The sequence below is a fragment of the Phocoena sinus genome, chromosome 11 (genome assembly GCF_008692025.1).
Source record: "Phocoena sinus isolate mPhoSin1 chromosome 11, mPhoSin1.pri, whole genome shotgun sequence".
Taxonomy (NCBI): Eukaryota; Metazoa; Chordata; class Mammalia; order Artiodactyla; family Phocoenidae; genus Phocoena; species Phocoena sinus.
This window is the reverse complement of record NC_045773.1, coordinates 91,339,569-91,353,156: the sequence shown is the minus strand read 5'-3', so window position 1 is coordinate 91,353,156 and position 13,588 is coordinate 91,339,569. Positions and strand designations below refer to the sequence as shown.

Sequence of the window (13,588 nt, the reverse complement as noted above, 5' to 3'; positions counted from 1 at the left end):
TTGAAATAAATCACAGCAAGATCTTTTTTGATCCACCTTGTAGAGTAATGGAAATAAAAACAAAAATAAACTAATGGGACCTAATGAAACTTAAAAGTTTTTGCAAAGCAAACAACAAACAAGACAAAAAGACAACCCTCAGAATGGGAGAAAATATTTGCAAAGAAATCAACGGACAAAGGATTAATCTCCAAAATATATAAACAGCTCATGCAGCTCAATATTAAAAAAACAAACAACCCAATCCAAAAACGGGCAGAAGACCTAAATAGACATTTCTCCAAAGAAGACATACAGATGGCCAAGAGGCACATGAAAAGCTGCTCAACGTCACTAATGATTAGAGAAATGCAAATCAAAACTACAATGCGGTTATCACCTCACACCAGTTAGAATGGGCATCATCAGAAAATCTACAAACGAACTAAAATCTACTTGATTTTAGTCCAGAGTTTTCATCCTACACTGCCTGACAGTCCATAGTATCACTTCTACTTACTTTTCCAAGTGTATCTCATACCTTCCCCACCCCAGGCACATGGGCTGCTGCTTGTTCCTTGGACACATGCTTCATTTTCCAGAATCTATGCTTTTTGACTCATTTGCCTTCACCACCCCTACCCACCTCCGCTGCAGACTAACCCAAATCTCAACTCCAATTTCAAAAAACACCTTCTCCGTGAAAACTTTCCAGATCTTCCCAAGCAGAAGCGATCACTTCCATCTCTAACTCCCTAGAGCACGTTTTTACTTTCACTGTACATTTCATTACGTTCTGTCTTATGCCCTAATTACTTGTATACTTTTTCAAGTCCCTTTTTGGCTCATAAGATTCTGGAGGACACAGACGGCATCACCTACCACCTTGCTACTCAACTATGATTTTGTTTCTCTACGTGCGGTCTTTGGCATCACCTGGGAGCTTCTTAGAGATCCGGAATCTCGAGCCTCACCTCGGCCCTGGAGGGTCAGAAACTGCATTTTAACAAGACCCCAAGGTGATTCCTATGCACTTGATCAAGCTCACCCTAGCCACTCATTTCATACTTGACTGGTTGAGCTGACTAGAAAAAAAAATCATCAGAAACAGAATTTACACAATTCCTTCAAAAGATAATCGTGAGTGAATAAAGCTTTCGTTATATAAGACTATATTAAAGCTCTAGAGTCAGCAAGCAGAAGGTTAACTATATATATCAACCTGCGTGAGGAAAACAAAGTTTGCCTTGGCCAACTAAACGGCTGAGAAAATTCTGAAGTCTTATAAAGCTTGTCTACTTAAGGGTAGGAAGCCAGCAGACGACTTGCCCACTATTGCCAATAGTATAATTCTCCTTTAGTGCACCGGTTGGCCGTGTAAATATTTACATCAAAGCTTTAGAGGGTCTTCCGTCACATCCAGTAGACTTATAATACAGATGTGCTACAGACCTAAGAGTTCTCCTCCTTTAGTGTAGCAATAGTACTTCTTTCTCTGTTCTGTAACAATGCTTTGGATTTTTTTCCTACGTGGTAGACAAAGCGTAGTAAGGAAATACAGACGTGATGTGACACTCAACTCCTGTGAAGTGGGTGTTGCGTTTCCTTGGGGATGGGAGGCCGTGGCAGTTGGGATCGTCCTTCTTCAAGGGCCCCGTGCTGGCCACTAGGGGGCATCCGCACGCGAATCAAATTATCCTGACTTCAAACAGGAGAAACCGTGCATGGGAATCTACAGGGCACCTGCCTCTATCTTCCACTCCCCCTCATAAATGGACAGGCAGCAAACATAATAATTCCATAATAGGACTTATCCCTAACCTTTGTCTTGTAACACGAGAGACACTAAGTGAATAAGCTCGAGTCTATTGCAGGACTAGGGGTAGAAGCCTGGAGCATCTATCTTCTTCTCCAAACGGCTCACTCATGATCTCAGAAATTCAAGTTAATACACCCACTGCAGAAGTGGCCTTCAGGGAGCAGGGGACAGAGAAGTGAGGCTGCGGAGGCTTGGAGCAAACAGGATGGACTCTGTGGGGCATCAGCAGGGGTGAGAAGGTCAGTCTCAGGCCACCACGCTGCCCGAGTGGCTGACCCACTGCCAGAGGACCCTCCCAGGTGGCCTGGCTTCCTCCTGCACCTGAGCTGCTAAGCGTGCGGCTCTGACCTTGCTCCCATCTTTCTCCTCACCAGGTCCCTCTGATGTCTGTGCAGACTCGAGGCTAAGTCTAGTGACAGGACAGGATGCCCCGAGGCAGCCAGGTGTGAGCTGGCAGCAGAACACACGGGGCACCCCCTCCCCTCAGCCTCACAGCGACAGGAATGTTCTCACCCTCAGAAGTTCTGCCACCCAGGCCGATAGGAAAGGTTTCACCACAGGGTTTTAATACACTGTCCCCCTTCCTCAGAAAGCACCACTTGTTTGCATGGCCCTAAATAACTCCTGCAGAAGACACAAGTGACTCTGATGTGGAGCCATGGAATCTACAATGGTCACAGAACCTGGAAACAGCTGCATGTGACCATAGGCACATCTCCAATCCGCCCCGCCCCTCAACTCTGTAGGAAAGGAATGCACTTTACATTAACAGGGAAACAACTGCTTTGTTTACTGTTCTCTTTCAATTAGGAATCTGTACTCCTTGGACACCTGTTTTTCAAATACTAAATTTATTTTAAAAACAGCATTTCCAAGTTCTAAACATTTAAAAGGCACTCTTCTCTTAAGACAGAATCAACTTTAGAACCCAAGCCTTTTTTTTCTCCCAATATGTCAGCAAGCAAAGAACAACAGAATGGGCTGAGCAAAGTCTATGGCTGGCCCTGCGACCTGTCTTCTCAGATTTCTCCCCATAGGTTTTCAGACACCAAGAAGCGCAGTTATACTCTCCCTCCTGCAAGTCAGAGCAAGAGCCGGAGTCAGTAGCAACAGCAGAATATGCATTAAAACAGTGACAAGAAAAGCGGCTCAGACCCCCTGCCCCACACGGCCACCATCTAACCAGCAACAAACAACAAGCATCACTTTCTAGGAATTTGTTAGTGGCTGTGATCATGTGTCCTCCTCAGGTTTCCTTTGACCAAATATTACATAGCAACAACTTGGTTGAAAGGCCCCTGGGACCCACCATTGAAAAAGAAGGCTTTGTAAATGACATATCTGTTCAGTATCTGCTCTTTTTAGCACAGGCACATTTCAAAAGTTCAGCCAATGGCTAGAGAAATGTTTGGGACATGGAAAATCCCCTCTCTGGCAACAAGGCTAATCTCATGTATGAATTTTTCAATCCCTGAGTTGAGAAGACGTATTAAATACCCAGCAACGTGTTTATCTTCATTAAACAGCAAACGCCCTTTCAAACAAAATCCGACAGGACAGAGATTACCGTTCATGCTAATGGAAAGTGATCAAAAGCCCAAGATGCTTTAGTTAGCTTACTCTGAAGCCTGTTCCTGCTTGAGTTTCTCTGCAAAGTACATCAAAAGAATATAGATATCACTGGAGACTCGAAATGTTTACAGTCTTCTAGTAACAAGTGAGAAACTACTCTTGAAACTATACAAGATGGGGAACAAAGCTGACTGCCACCTTCTCCCTGAAACATAATACATCACAATCTATAAATAGTTCAGCCTTTCTGTTTAAATGTACAACCTCCCCCACCCCAAACATGATTAAGGTTTCCGATCATCTTGCTATTTCAAAGGAATCTTAAGAATCAATCTAACAAATTGTGGTGATTTTATGGGCTGGTAAGAGGGCTTGAAATAATGGGGAATGCCAAGTGTCTCCCACTCGAAGCAGGGCCCTACTCCTTGCTCAGATTGGAGAAGGGGCAAAGCTTTCATAGAGAGGAGCAGTTCACTTGCCAACTAGGGCAAGCAGGAAGGTCTACCCACCAAGGGCAGTGTCGGAAGGGCCAAGGGCATTCCAGGGAGAGGGACAGTGACCTGAAGCCCTCCTCCTCTATCACACTTTCTGCACCTCTGGCCAGAGATGCCAGCTTCCCAGACCCACACAGAAAGCAGAGAAAAAGGGAGGAGGTTAGGAGTTTTCTTCTCCCCTCCTAGCATCTCTCCAACTCCAGCCTATATTCAAGGAAAAGAGACCTGAGGCTGATGGACTCCTGAATCCCAGGGACTCAGCACTCACTCTGGTTCTTGGGAGCTAAGAGCTGAGGTGTGTGAACTGCATACAATTTAGCTTCTCTCATTAGACTGTCCTCTGCCACTAGAGACAGGCGCCTATGAAATGTGATACGACTAGTCCCAGAAAGTAAAATGGGAATGCAAAACATTCCCCTTCTGTCACATCAGCCTTCTTTCTCCCTTCTATCAAAACTGGCACTCTCCTGTCAGACTAAAACGACCAAGAAAGCAATGTGCAGCGGCCTTGTGAAGCTCAGATGAATTGCCAGCTTGCAAAATCTTGACCAACCAGCAAAATGTTGCCACGTGTTTCCCAGAGCCATGGGGAGCTTGAGTCTGGTAACGAGGCAAACCAGGAGAGAAAGACAGTTCTCACTGCGCGGACGGTGAGCCCTCTCTCATCAGGGGCTAGCTGCTGCAACATTTAATTCTACGTTTAAACAGCCCACGTTTAAGCCATTGTCTCCACTAGAGGGCCAGGACGGAGATGAAATTGCAGCCTGATGACTTTGCTGCTGATTTAAGAATTGATCCTAAACCTTGGGGAGGGCAGGGCAGGAAGAGATAAGGTTGGGGTTAAGACGATACGCAGTTACTCAAAGGGGGCTTATCTTGGTCTAAGGCTACCGCCAATTCTACCCAAGAAGCCTCAACTCATAGAACACTGTTACTGAAATAAGCTCAAGGGCTTTCCTGGTGGCGCAGTGGTTGAGAGTCCGCCTGCCGATGCAGGGGACACGGGTTTGTGCCCCGGTCCGGGAGGATCCCACGTGCCACCGAGCAGCTGGGCCTGTGAGCCACGGCTGCTAAGCCTGCACGTCCGGAGCCTGTGCTCCGCAACGGGAGAAGCCACAAAAGTGAGAGGCCCATGTTCCAAAAAAAAAAAAAGCTCAAAAGATATATAACATAGGACACCTTCAACAGCCACCTGGGCTCAAAAAGTCAGTCTCAAAAAGGAGTCTCCAACTCCTCCCCTTGTTTCTTACATCCACACAATCATCCCATTTTGGTCAATTTTTTCCTTGTAGTATCAACCACATCTGTCCCTTCATAATGCTCCCAAGTTTTCAAAGTCTTATCTCCTTTTGCCTGTAATAACCTCCCAACCAGGGCCCCCGTCTCTGGTTTTCTCCCCACCATCTCCCGGGTCGTGAACACAGTTGTAAAGCTAATCTCACTGAAACAAGGCTGGTCCCATCACCAGCTTGCTGAAAGATCTCCAGTGATTACGAACCCTCAGTTCAGGACCCGCTCCACAGCACTGCCCTGCTCACATTAAAACAAAGACAGGCAGGGCCCCTCCATCTCCACCGACCACCCCCCGCAAACCAGAAACAAGCCCCATTTTCTAGGAATCTGTTAGTGGCTGTGATCACTGGGACTCCCAGCATTCAGGTTTCTCTTTTTTTTTTTTTTGCAGTACGCGGGCCTCTCACTGTTGAGGCCTCTCCCACTGCGGAGCACAGGCTCCGGACGCGCAGGCCCAGTGGCCATGGCTCACGGGCCCAGCCGCTCCGCGGCATGTGGGATCTTCCCGGACCGGGGCACGAACCCGTGTCCCCTGCATCGGCAGGCGGACTCTCAAACACTGCGCCACCAGGGAAGCCCTCAGGTTTCTCTTGATCAAATACAACACATGGAGACATGGCTGAGAGGCCCCGTTCTTTGGTCTGACACCTGTGCTGTGACCCCTCCCTACCTTTCCAGTGAGATCTGCCCCAGTCTCTATGAGCATACCGCTTTCCACATTGACTCACACACACAGTTTCCAACTTATTTTTCACATTCGGCTGCTATGCTGGGCTCGGCCATGCTTTGCCCCTGTCTGGAACCCCCTTTCTCCATTGATCTGGAGGTGGATGCTGCCGTCTGCCAGACCCCAGGACTGGAGGCAGCAGGTGCACGTGTGAGAGAGCCTGACGCAGGGGAGAGACGGTGCAGTGCAAACACACCTGGGCTGGAATCACGGCAGCATCCTGGACAGGTTAACCTCTCCTTAATTCAGTTTCTTTGTTTTAAAATGAGGACAGTAATCTGTATCTGGTTCAGGAGGAACAAGGCTACAAGGGCAGCTGGCGCCAGATAACACATGAACTGTGACTTCACGCAGGGGACAGACAGTGACAGGGCCGAGACAGGCCTGAAGCATGAAAGGCTGGGCTTTAACAGGAGCTCAACCACCAGCTAGACTGGATTTAATCTGTTCATGTCTTCATGATTTTCCACTCACTGTGGCTAATCAGTGTCAGCTCTGTTATTATTATTAATTTTTTAAATAATGCTCTTTTAATTTTAATCATCCTCTTCAAGCCAGGCTTAGTTTTTCCAAGTCTGGGTTCGGGGGCTGTCACGTGCATTCCTGTTATAAACACAATCAGTCACGAGTGACAATTCATCGCTACGTTCATTCACTCCTTCACCCTACAGATATTCATGGAGCACCTACAGTGTGCTGGGTGGGAGAAACACAAAAAGGAATCTGAGGATTGGAAAGGTGGGAGCTTATGTATAAAAGGCTGAATGCCTTGTCTAGGACATAGCAGGTGGTACATGCCCTTTCCAGGGCAAAGCTCTGAAGCATTTCATCGCTCGTGTAATTCTCCAAGTTTTCTCTCTCCCCCTGTGATTACAGGGAGGTCTCTAGCTGGTAGGATAAAAAGATCCATGCAGCCTGCATCGGGGAGCCATGCGTGGAGGACGGTGTCCTGCAGAGACACCAGATTCACAGCGCATGCTGACTGAGGGAGAAGGAAACTTCTACTTGGTTAAGCCAGTGAGAGTTTAGGATTGACCCTCTGAAGCAAGAGGCCCATCCTATCCTGACTAACACGATGACTTTCATTTTCTCTACTATCACCATCTGGCAATTAATCATGTGTAATAATGCCTTGTGATCGTTCTCATATTGACTGCCCTTTACTTCTTTTGATTTCCTTAACTTTACCTGTCATCGCACCTCTTCAAGTAAGCAAGAGCCTGTTAAACACAACAACCTTAGTTTATACTCCTGGGTTCTCCTTTTCACCCTCCAACTCACTTCCTCTGACCTCCCATTTCTCCCCAAAGTTAGCAGTGAGCCTTACACAGAGCAACTGTAACTCGTAATTGATGATTTAACAATTTTCCCATTAAGAAATAATCCCCCAAATATAATGACGATTACTTACTTTCATTAACTAATACCACTCTGCTGGCATGGATAATTAGGAATTAAGCACATAGCTACTATAAAACTTTAGGGATTCATCCAGGGACCTACATCAACCATGGCTAATCACAGGTTGATTTGGTGATCATTTCTTACTGTGGCCCTGTTTAACGATATGCATCTGGGCTTCTAGGGTTCCCATTTAGACATTCATTCGTCCGTCTATACGATCCTTCTCTGAGAATCAGCAGACAGTAACAGCTATAGAAACAGACTAGCTGTGAGACTATAGGCTAGTCACCTCAACTCTCTATGCCCCAGTTTCCTTATCTGTGAGAGTTAAAAATGTATCTGGGGCTTCCCTGGTGGCACAGTGTTGCGAGTCCGCCTGCCAATGCAGGGGACACGGGTTTGTGCCCCGGTCCGGGAAGATCCCATGTGCCGCGGAGCGGCTGGACCTGTGAGCCATGGCCGCTGAGCCTGCGCTCCGCAACGGGAGAGGCCATGACAGTGAGAGGCCCGCGTACCAAAAAAAAAAAAAAAAAAATGTATCTGGTAAGCTTGTTGTGAGGATTACATACATTAATACATGCAAGTACTTAGAAAGTTGTTTTAAGCACTAAGAGACAGCAGTACCTGGCATGTGGTAAAGAGTGCTAATATCACTTACATTTACTGAGCACCTACTACATGGCAGGTATTACAGAAACAGGGACAAATAAGGTTTCCCAGTTCGCAAGGAGTTTACAATCCAGTAAAGGTGATAAATATTTAAACAAATAAGTGAACTTAAGTGTTATAGAACCATATCCAGAAATAGAGCACACACAGCTGTACACACTCAAAGAAGACGCAGACATGCGCGCTCGCGCGCACAACTCCTGGCAACTGGTTACAAACAAAAAGGTGCTCCTTCCCCTTGGAAGAAGGGAAACTGAAAGATTCCATAGAGAACTGACAGATGAACTGAGTGTTATGGTATGAATAGGTATGTGCCAGGCAAGATGGAGCACAAGGACATCCAGGCAATTAAACGTGAGAAGAGGCATAAAAACATTTAATGTATTCAAAGGTTTAATCAAATGCCTCCTATGTGCGTGTATAGCTTCGAGTACTGCGATACAGCAGTCAGTGATATGGATGAGGTTTCTGCTTTCACTAACGTTCTAAAAGAGGAGACTAACAATAAACCAGTTAACAGATATACAAACCAAGGAGCTACTTAGAAAACCCAGTGGGTGAGATGGCCAGAGGGAGACTGGGGACCAAAGTGTGGAGAGTGAGAGATGAGAGCAGAACCAGAGGCCAACAGCACACTCCATTCCTCTGTTTTCTATGGGAAGGATTTTCTCAAAGCCCTCCTGGCTTTTTTTTTTTACTTCATCCTTTTTCTTTCCCAAGGATGTGGAGTGAGGTAGCTGGCTGGAGGCTAAACCCAGCGTGGACCATGCCTCTCCTTGGGAAACTGACTCCACTGGGTAGGGTTAATCCACCACTGGGTAGAGTTAAAATGTTGAGCACAGGGTAGGGAGGCAGGGCGGCTGTGCATAGAACTGGGGTCTCTTTTTCCTTCCTTCTTTACGCAGACAGTGGCCTGCAGACCCAAAACTTCCCTGCGGGTAGACTGTGATCAGGCCCAGACTAGAGAATGAGTTGGGAAGCTCTTTGGTTCTCAACCTGAGATACAACTTCTAACTCAGTTAACTGTCATCCGTCACCGAGGTGCACCCTGGCTCCATCTGCCTTATGATTACACTTGTATTGGTTCTCAGTTGGCTCAGGACTTGGGAAGGGAAGAGTACTCTTTGAAGATAAAGGTTTTTATACAATAAACACCTTCCCTCCTCCAACAGACCTCAAAACTAAATTAGGAACCACTATCCTAATCTATCAAACCTGTCACCTTATTGAAAAATCCTTCCAATCGCTTACTTAACAGCTCCAAAGACGTGGCTAGGGGTTTGACTGAGAGGCCTGGCCCAAAAGGTATAGTAAGGCTAATTCAACCAAAGTAGTGAATATTGGGGGAGAAGAAGGCGGGGCGGGGGGGATGACTTCAGTGCCACTGTGAAACCCTATGGTACACAGGTCATGGTCAGTAGCCACAAAGAGGAAGAAGAGGAAATGTGAAGTCTTTAGATATTCTTACCTTGTGATTTCATATCTACATTTTTTTTTTTTAAACCACAGCAGTTAAAGAATTTCTTGAATTTATCTTTTCTCTGAAGAATTTAAAAGAATTTGGTATATTTACACACTTGCCTCAAAGCTTCCTTATGAGACTGGATGGGACTATAATGTTATCATGAAGAAAGATTAATGTATGGTTACTATCTACAGCGCTCAGTTCTGAGCATTAGAGAAAAAAATAAAAAACAGATGAAGATAGATGGTTCCTGACCTTGAAGGCCTTACCCTCTAACTAGAAAGAGTTCAGGCCCACAAAGCATTATGTATTAAAAAAGGAAATACAAACCAAATGTCAAATAGATGGCAAAGATTTTTTAAATGTTTCAGGAGTTTGGGGGGAAAAAGCATCTGTTGATATCAAGGGTGATTATAATGGTTTCATGGAGGATTTTAGAGAAAACATCAGAGAAGTGTTAAAACCTCAACCCCACACACTGGAGAGACTGCAATTGGAAACTGCATCTCTGGTGGAAGCTCCTAGAAGGTGTGCCACGTGCACTGATTTCTGGGTGCAGCCCTACCATGCCTGGCGCTGCACTCTGCCCCGGGAGGGGTCTCCTCAATCCCTGTGGAGCACATTAAACGGGTCCTCTGTTTCCCTAGATCCCACACCGCTGTTTCCCTGTCCACTTTCCAGCCAGGAGCAGCTGACCACAATATACAGGAAGTACTCTGCCCACTGAGCCACCCTGCCAGGGCTGCTTGGTCACAGGGATGATGAAAAGGACAGACTCTCCGCCGACTTGGCTTTGCTGAGGTAGGGAGGCTCTGCCAGCTCTGCTGGCACACTCGGGGCCCTGCAGAATTTTACTACAGACACCGCCTTCCTCCTCGAGTCCCCAGCTCGGTGGGGACAGGAGGCAAGTGTTAATAGCAGAGGTAGCAGCCCACACTCTCTACAGGAGGGGAAAGGCGGGCCAGGATAAGGTGGAAAATAAAAGGAGGCATCGGGGCTGTGCTCAACCTGCCCGGGATACACTGGCTGCCATAGTCATTATATTTTTTCTGGCTGCAGAGACATGTTGCTATGGAACCAACACATGCCATTGCTACTTGGCCTCTAGCAAATAAAATCCCAGCGCTGGCAAGAGTATTTCCCTAGATTTCCCTTAAAGGGACACCATCGAGGCCGAGCACTGTTCGAGCTTGGAAACAACAGCAACCTTGTTCCCGGGTCCAGCCACCCCGCATATACCATGAGCTGGAGCCCAGTGACACGTTTTTACAAGGCGGACCCGCGTGCAGCACGTGGACCTGTGTGGTACAAACCCAAGATGTGGGGATCAGCCTCTGAGTTGCTTTTTGAAAACTCACGGCTTCGGTGTGTGTTTAGTTTTCCCCCAACTGGTAAAAGCAAACAGCTTGTAGTATTTGGGATAATGATTTGATACCTCCTGACTGTCGACTTCAAGCTACTTGCAACCCAGCAGGAAACCGAAGTTGCTACAAGTGGTCGGCGTGAGTTCAGGTGGTCCTTATTCTATCGCTTTACCATTTCTTACCTCACACCCCTCTACCAGTTTATTCTTAAAGAATAGCACAAAATAGGCACGGAATTTAGCACATTCCCCCTTTCCTAAGGCCCTGAACTGTGTCCTGTTTTAGTCTTTATCAATCTCTTAGTTCCACAGAGACCCTTTGATTCCCTAGGTAGCAGCAGACCTCAGTGTCCCATGTTATACTTTGGTGTGCTCTGGGGATAAACCTTCTGGGCTTTTCTTGGATAAGATGAGGAAATGGAAACCCTCACACTCACACTTCTAATAATGCACAATTCATGCACATGGAGTACGGGGAGACAGGAGAGGTCAATTTTGGAGTAATACGCAGGCGGACGGTCTCTCAGCGAATCACCAATCCATGTCCTAAGTTCCGCACAGTGCGTTGGTAGAAAGCAGACTACTCCTGTACCCTGAAAAGCAGGAAACTCAAGTTCCTTTACAGGGACTCCAGTAGGCAGAAGAGAAGCCCCCATTTGTTAAGGTAAAGTGATTAAGTTGACAAGTGGGATAAAATAACTGACACAGGCTCTCAATACTACGCTTGGGCCAATCTCTACAGGACATGGAACATTTTGGAAATAAGTGCACCTAGATCATCAACCTAAATGAACATGATCCAGAGCCAGGTCGCACAGGCATCTCGAAAGAACCACAGGTAGGTTCACCTTCTGGGATCCCATATTTGTATATTCGCCGTAACACCCCACAACTGTGCCCTCACGTACGAAGCATAATTTTTTTTTTTTTTAGTGAAGAAATGTTTCTCCGAGAGTCTATGATTGCGGGCCAAATTTGCACAGCAATTCAAGAAACCTGCTAAGCCTCACTCTGCAGGTGCAGACAGCCCTGAGTGGGGGGCGTGCCACTCTGCAGTTGGCCAGCAAGCGCCTGCAGGTGCACCTCGGCGTCTAGCTGCAAAGCAGGTGGACCACCGAGTCTCAGCACGTGACGGGGCATTGCAAATGCGGTGGTTTGGTAAAGGCGCAAAGGAAACAAAAACTAGGCCCTCTCAGATGAGGTCCAAAATGGAAACGTTCCGGGTACCTCCATGCAATCAACCTCTCTCGTCTTGTTAGTAACCAAGTGTGATTAGAAAGTTAAGTAGCAACAGGCATCACTCCTGACACTTGCCTTAGAGGGACGTTAGCATTAGTTTATCAGGATTACATCGGGTTGAACTGCCTGTAACTCTGTATCCCCAGAAGGTACTGGGATTCAAAGGACAGCTCTGTGTGGGGTTGTGATGGGGGAGGGCATGACCCCACGCAGCTGAGAGTTAAATGCCTCTCTCATAATCTAGGCTTAGATGCCAGGGTTGGGGGAAGAAGCCCTCAGGGCCTCAACTGTCCCATCTGGACATAGGGGCTTTGCTAGATGAGCTATAACATCCCATCTAGTGCTCACATCCTATTATTCTCTGTCGTGGTGTTAAAACAAAACAGTATGTCACATGAACAAAACGAATGGGTTCTCCTTGCCCACGGCCGTGTTTCTGTACATCAGCCACTGGGGGGGGGGGGGGGGGGGGGCGGGAAGAAACTTCCTACCTCATCCCCTCTGCAAACTGAACAAGGTAATAGTAACGGTGGTAACAACTCAGAAGAGACAAAACCTGTGAACAGCCAAAAGAAATGGCAGAAAAACACCAGGGGAAACCCTCCCCTCCAAAGGGAAGGGGAAATGTAATGAGTACAAAGAGTCTCTTGATTCCAGGTAGGAGAACACTCCCAGAGAATGCGTGCTAAGTAACGTGAGTAAAAAATATATATAAAGGAGTCAAAGGATTACTCACCCTGTGAAAACAGATTGGTTTCTCTTCACCCAGAGAACGGACTAATTTCTTTGGAAAACTGGAAGAGAAAGAGATTAAAAATGAAACATTAAATCCATCCCATAAATCAGCACAGGTATGCAGGCCGGAGAGATAAGAAATCCCAGCGCCTGGCCCTCTGGTACTTACTAGGTGCACAATTAATGTCTGACGAACGTGGACGGCCCACTGCTTGGCTGACTACTTGAATTTTAAAGACGGAGCTTTGAACATTTAATATGTAGAAGACAATCACACGCACGATTCTCTTATCTCGAGATGCGTGAATCTTTGACAAAGGAGTGCCGTGGCGCCGCAGGTCTGCAAGTCTTGTAGTTTACCCAGCCTCCAGACGGAAAAGCCCACAGACGGCGACAGAGGCACCTGACTTCCTGGGCAAGGGGGTCCTACACAAAGAACCTGGAGAGACACCCCCCCTGTGTACCGCACACGGTGAGCAGGACATGGCGATACTCTTAGCTCCTCAGCGGTGAGGGAGGCTACCATTTATAGGGGGAATTGAGGCCAGGTGGGCTCATTGGTTACCAGGGAAACCAGCAGCTAGGGCGGGGGCAAGCACGTAGGCAGTTACTGATTAAGGCCTATAATTAGGAGCACTGGATAGTCACGTGAGTGAAGCCGAGCCTGGTCGAGCACGGCATGTTGAGAGCAAGGGAACAGCCATCTTGAATGGCCTGACCGTACAATACATACGCCACATATACTGTGGTGCCTGGTAAATCATTTTTTAGGTGGATCTTTAAAAATGTCGTGTCTGCACCTCCACAGTGGAGCTAAAAGAAGATGTCT

At 46.9% G+C, this 13,588-nt stretch overlaps 1 protein-coding gene across 7 annotated transcripts in view; it reads right to left on the bottom strand.

Annotated features, from left to right (window-relative positions):
• Window positions 1-13,588, bottom strand: part of ATXN1 (ataxin 1) — a 406,204-nt gene that overhangs the window by 186,118 nt on the left and 206,498 nt on the right. For all 7 annotated transcript variants that reach the window (XM_032647559.1, XM_032647558.1, XM_032647553.1 and 4 more), the window contains one exon: window positions 12,761-12,818. The gene's annotated coding sequence lies outside the window, so the exon portion shown is untranslated. The remainder of the gene's footprint in view (window positions 1-12,760; window positions 12,819-13,588) is intronic.